The sequence below is a fragment of the Electrona antarctica genome, assembly GCF_951216825.1.
Source record: "Electrona antarctica genome assembly, chromosome: 8".
NCBI classification, from domain to species: Eukaryota; Metazoa; Chordata; class Actinopteri; order Myctophiformes; family Myctophidae; genus Electrona; species Electrona antarctica.
In genome coordinates, this window is record NC_136789.1 from 37,785,926 (window position 1) to 37,792,409 (window position 6,484).

A 6,484-nucleotide genomic window follows, 5' to 3' on the forward strand; every position below is an offset into this window, starting at 1 on the left:
TGACCAGAGGACGATTCTAATGGTTCTCAAACTATGTCATGTCAAGGACCCCCAAGATTATATGTAATTGGCCGCCGACCCCCATCTGAAAACATGTTGTTCCAGGGACCCCAGCCCCCCCCCCCCCCCCCCCCCCCCCCAGAAGCAAAGATTTGACATTTTCACGATTTTTCAAAAATAGCAGACCTACAAGCTCGAGCTTGTAGATCTGCTATTTTTCAATAGCTAAAGTATAACATAATGCTTAAAACACCAAAAGGGGTTCCTGCCTAGAATGGTTTAACTTGCCCATCGGTCAAATACAGGTCAGGGTTAACTTGACCACAGGTCAAATACAGGTCAGGGTTAACTTGACCACAGGTCAAATACAGGTCAGGGTTAACTTGACCACCAAGGCTACCTCAATTTGTATGCCAAATACCTATCTCTGAATGTCATATTGGGTTCACACGTGTTGTTATATATGTTTCAGTGTAGCGACGTGTTGTTATATATGTTTCAGTGTAGCGACAGTGAAAACAGCACATTCTGGTAAACACTGCTCTGATTTCAAGCAGCAACAGAACTTCTGTCATTCTATAAAATGAAAACATGTTTCATTTTAGACTGAGGTCTTTTGAGCCCCACACGGCACTGACTGGGCTATAAAATATAGTTATATGTAAGACACTGACTGGGCTATAAAATATAGTTATATGTAAGACACTGACTGGGCTATAAAATATAGTTATATGTAAGACACTCACTGGGCTATAATATAAGAGTTGTATTAGCCTATATTTAAAAGGTAAAAGCCGGCTGTTTTGTCGGCGAGCGACGCCGTCAAGCTGGCATTACAGCATCGAGTAAAAACATGTGTTTGTTGCCAAAAAGTTTCACAACATCATCACAGGTAGAGTCACCACCACAGCCTTATAGAACACTAAACACCAGATAGAGTCACCACCACAGCCTTATAGAACACTAAACACCAGATAGAGTCACCACCACAGCCTTATAGAACACTAAACACCAGATAGAGTCACCACCACAGCCTTATAGAACACTAAACACCAGATAGAGTCACCACCACAGCCTTATAGAACACTAAACACCAGATAGAGTCACCACCACAGCCTTATAGAACACTAAACACCAGATAGAGTCACCACCACAGCCTTATAGAACACTAAACACCAGGTCATAGAGTCACCACCACAGCCTTATAGAACACTAACATCATCACAGATAGAGTCACCACCACAGCCTTATAGAACACTAACATCATCACAGATAGAGTCACCACCACAGCCTTATAGAACACTAACATCATCACAGGTAGAGTCACCACCACAGCCTTATAGAACACTAAACACCAGGTCATAGAGTCACCACCACAGCCTTATAGAACACTAAACACCAGATAGAGTCACCACCACAGCCTTATAGAACACTAAACACCAGATAGAGTCACCACCACAGCCTTATAGAACACTAAACACCAGGTAGAGTCACCACTACAGCCTTATAGAACACTAAACACCAGATAGAGTCACCACCACAGCCTTATAGAACACGAAACACCAGATAGAGTCACCACCACAGCCTTATAGAACACTAAACACCAGGTCATAGAGTCACCACCACAGCCTTATAGAACACTAAACACCAGGTCATAGAGTCACCACCACAGCCTTATAGAACACTAAACACCAGATAGAGTCACCACCACAGCCTTATAGAACACTAAACACCAGATAGAGTCACCACCACAGCCTTATAGAACACTAAACACCAGATAGAGTCACCACCACAGCCTTATAGAACACTAAACACCAGATAGAGTCACAACCACAGCCTTATAGAACACTAAACACCAGATAGAGTCACCACCACAGCCTTATAGAACACTAAACACCAGGTCATAGAGTCACCACCACAGCCTTATAGAACACTAAACACCAGATAGAGTCACCACCACAGCCTTATAGAACACTAAACACCAGATAGAGTCACCACCACAGCCTTATAGAACACTAAACACCAGATAGAGTCACCACCACAGCCTTATAGAACACTAAACACCAGGTAGAGTCACCACCACAGCCTTATAGAACACTAAACACCAGATAGAGTCACCACCACAGCCTTATAGAACACTAAACACCAGGTAGAGTCACCACCACAGCCTTATAGAACACTAAACACCAGGTCATAGAGTCACCACCACAGCCTTATAGAACACTAAACACCAGGTAGAGTCACCACCACAGCCTTATAGAACACTAAACACCAGGTAGAGTCACCACCACAGCCTTATAGAACACTAAACACCAGGTCATAGAGTCACCACCACAGCCTTATAGAACACTAAACACCAGGTCATAGAGTCACCACCACAGCCTTATAGAACACTAAACACCAGGTCATAGAGTCACCACCACAGCCTTATAGAACACTAAACACCAGGTCATAGAGTCACCACCACAGCCTTATAGAACACTAAACACCAGATAGAGTCACCACCACAGCCTTATAGAACAGTAAACACCAGGTCATAGAGTCACCACCACAGCCTTATAGAACACTAAACACCAGGTCATAGAGTCACCACCACAGCCTTATAGAACACTAAACACCAGATAGAGTCACCACCACAGCCTTATAGAACACTAAACACCAGGTCATAGAGTCACCACCACAGCCTTATAGAACACTAAACACCAGGTCATAGAGTCACCACCACAGCCTTATAGAACACTAAACACCAGGTCATAGAGTCACCACCACAGCCTTATAGAACACTAAACACCAGGTCATAGAGTCCTCACCACAGCCTTATATAACACTAAACACCAGGTAGAGTCACCACCACAGCCTTATAGAACACTAACATCATCACAGATAGAGTCACCACCACAGCCTTATAGAACACTAACATCATCACAGATAGAGTCACCACCACAGCCTTATAGAACACTAACATCATCACAGATAGAGTCACCACCACAGCCTTATAAAACACTAACATCATCACAGATAGAGTCACCACCACAGCCTTATAGAACACTAACATCATCACAGATAGAGTCACCACCACAGCCTTATAGAACACTAAACACCAGATAGAGTCACCACCACAGCCTTATAGAACACTAAACACCAGGTAGTCACCACCACAGCCTTATAGAACACTAACATCATCACAGATAGAGTCACCACCACAGCCTTATAGAACACTAACATCATCACAGGTAGAGTCACCACCACAGCCTTATAGAACACTAACATCATCACAGATAGAGTCACCACCACAGCCTTATAGAACACTAACATCATCACAGATAGTCACCACCACAACCTTATAGAACACTAACATCATCGCAGATAGAGTCACCACCACAGCCTTATAGAACACTAACATCATCACAGATAGAGTCACCACCACAGCCTTATAGAACACTAACATCATCACAGATAGAGTCACCACCACAGCCTTATAGAACACTAAACACCAGGTAGAGTCACCACCACAGCCTTATAGAACACTAACATCATCACAGGTAGAGTCACCACCACAGCCTTATAGAACACTAACATCATCACAGATAGAGTCACCACCACAGCCTTATAGAACACTAACATCATCACAGGTAGAGTCACCACCACAGCCTTATAGAACACTAACATCATCACAGGTAGAGTCACCACCACAGCCTTATAGAACACTAACATCATCACAGATAGAGTCACCACCACAGCCTTATAGAACACTAACATCATCACAGATAGAGTCACCACCACAGCCTTATAGAACACTAACATCATCACAGATAGAGTCACCACCACAGCCTTATAGAACACTAACATCATCACAGGTAGAGTCACCACCACAGCCTTATAGAACACTAACATCATCACAGGTAGAGTCACCACCACAGCCTTATAGAACACTAACATCATCACAGATAGAGTCACCACCACAGCCTTATAGAACACTAACATCATCACAGATAGAGTCACCACCACAGCCTTATAGAACACTAACATCATCACAGATAGAGTCACCACCACAGCCTGATAGAACACTAAACGCCAGATAGAGTCACCACCACAGCCTTATAGAACACTAACATCATCACAGATAGAGTCACCACCACAGCCTTATAGAACACTAAACACCAGATAGAGTCACCACCACAGCCTTATAGAACACTAAACACCAGATAGAGTCACCACCACAGCCTTATAGAACACTAAACACCAGATAGAGTCACCACCACAGCCTTATAGAACACTAAACACCAGATAGAGTCACCACCACAGCCTTATAGAACACTAAACACCAGGTCATAGAGTCACCACCACAGCCTTATAGAACACTAAACACCAGATAGAGTCACCACCACAGCCTTATAGAACACTAAACACCAGGTCATAGAGTCACCACCACAGCCTTATAGAACACTAAACACCAGATAGTCACCACCACAGCCTTATAGAACACTAAACACCAGGTAGAGTCACCACCACAGCCTTATAGAACACTAACATCATCACAGATAGAGTCACCACCACAGCCTTATAGAACACTAACATCATCACAGATAGAGTCACCACCACAGCCTTATAGAACACTAACATCATCACAGATAGAGTCACCACCACAGCCTTATAGAACACTAACATCATCACAGATAGAGTCACCACCACAGCCTTATAGAACACTAAACACCAGGTAGAGTCACCACCACAGCCTTATAGAACACTAAACACCAGATAGAGTCACCACCACAGCCTTATAGAACACTAAACACCAGATAGAGTCACCACCACAGCCTTATAGAACACTAAACACCAGATAGAGTCACCACCACAGCCTTATAGAACACTAAACACCAGATAGAGTCACCACCACAGCCTTATAGAACACTAAACACCAGATAGAGTCACCACCACAGCCTTATAGAACACTAAACACCAGATAGAGTCACCACCATAGCCTTATAGAACACTAAACACCAGGTCATAGAGTCACCACCACAGCCTTATAGAACACTAAACACCAGATAGAGTCACCACCACAGCCTTATAGAACACTAAACACCAGGTCATAGAGTCACCAACCCAGCCTTATAGAACACTAAACACCAGATAGTCACCACCACAGCCTTATAGAACACTAAACACCAGGTAGAGTCACCACCACAGCCTTATAGAACACTAACATCATCACAGATAGAGTCACCACGACAGCCTTATAGAACACTAACATCATCACAGATAGAGTCACCACCACAGCCTTATAGAACACTAACATCATCACAGATAGAGTCACCACCACAGCCTTATAGAACACTAACATCATCACAGATAGAGTCACCACCACAGCCTTATAGAACACTAACATCATCACAGATAGAGTCACCACCACAGCCTTATAGAACACTAACATCATCACAGATAGAGTCACCACCACAGCCTTATAGAACACTAAACACCAGATAGAGTCACCACCACAGCCTTATAGAACACTAAACACCAGGTAGAGTCACCACCACAGCCTTATAGAACACTAAACACCAGATAGAGTCACCACCACAGCCTTATAAAACACTAAACACCAGATAGAGTCACCACCACAGCCTTATAGAACACTAAACACCAGATAGAGTCACCACCACAGCCTTATAGAACACTAAACACCAGATAGAGTCACCACCACAGCCTTATAGAACACTAAACACCAGATAGAGTCACCACCACAGCCTTATAGAACACTAAACACCAGGTAGAGTCACCACCACAGCCTTATAGAACACTAAACACCAGGTCATAGAGTCACCACCACAGCCTTATAGAACACTAAACACCAGATAGAGTCACCACCACAGCCTTATAGAACACTAAACACCAGATAGTCACCACCACAGCCTTATAGAACACTAAACACCAGGGCATAGAGTCACCACCACAGCCTTATAGAACACTAAACACCAGATAGAGTCACCACCACAGCCTTATAGAACACTAAACACCAGGGCATAGAGTCACCACCACAGCCTTATAGAACACTAAACACCAGGTCATAGAGTCACCACCACAGCCTTATAGAACACTAAACACCAGATAGAGTCACCACCACAGCCTTATAGAACACTAAACACCAGATAGAGTCACCACCACAGCCTTATAGAACACTAAACACCAGGTAGAGTCACCACCACAGCCTTATAGAACACTAAACACCAGGTAGAGTCACCACCACAGCCTTATAGAACACTAAACACCAGGTAGAGTCACCACCACAGCCTTATAGAACACTAAACACCAGATAGAGTCACCACCACAGCCTTATAGAACACTAAACACCAGGTAGAGTCACCACCACAGCCTTATAGAACACTAAACACCAGATAGAGTCACCACCACAGCCTTATAGAACACTAAACACCAGATAGAGTCACCACCACAGCCTTATAGAACACTAAACACCAGATAGAGT

The 6,484-nt window shown here is 43.7% G+C and overlaps 1 protein-coding gene across 1 annotated transcript in view; it reads right to left on the reverse strand.

Moving 5' to 3' along the window:
• The window catches only part of LOC306927627 (SPRY domain-containing protein 3-like), a 48,383-nt gene that overhangs the window by 41,418 nt on the left and 481 nt on the right, over window positions 1–6,484 (reverse strand). The window lies entirely within an intron of this gene.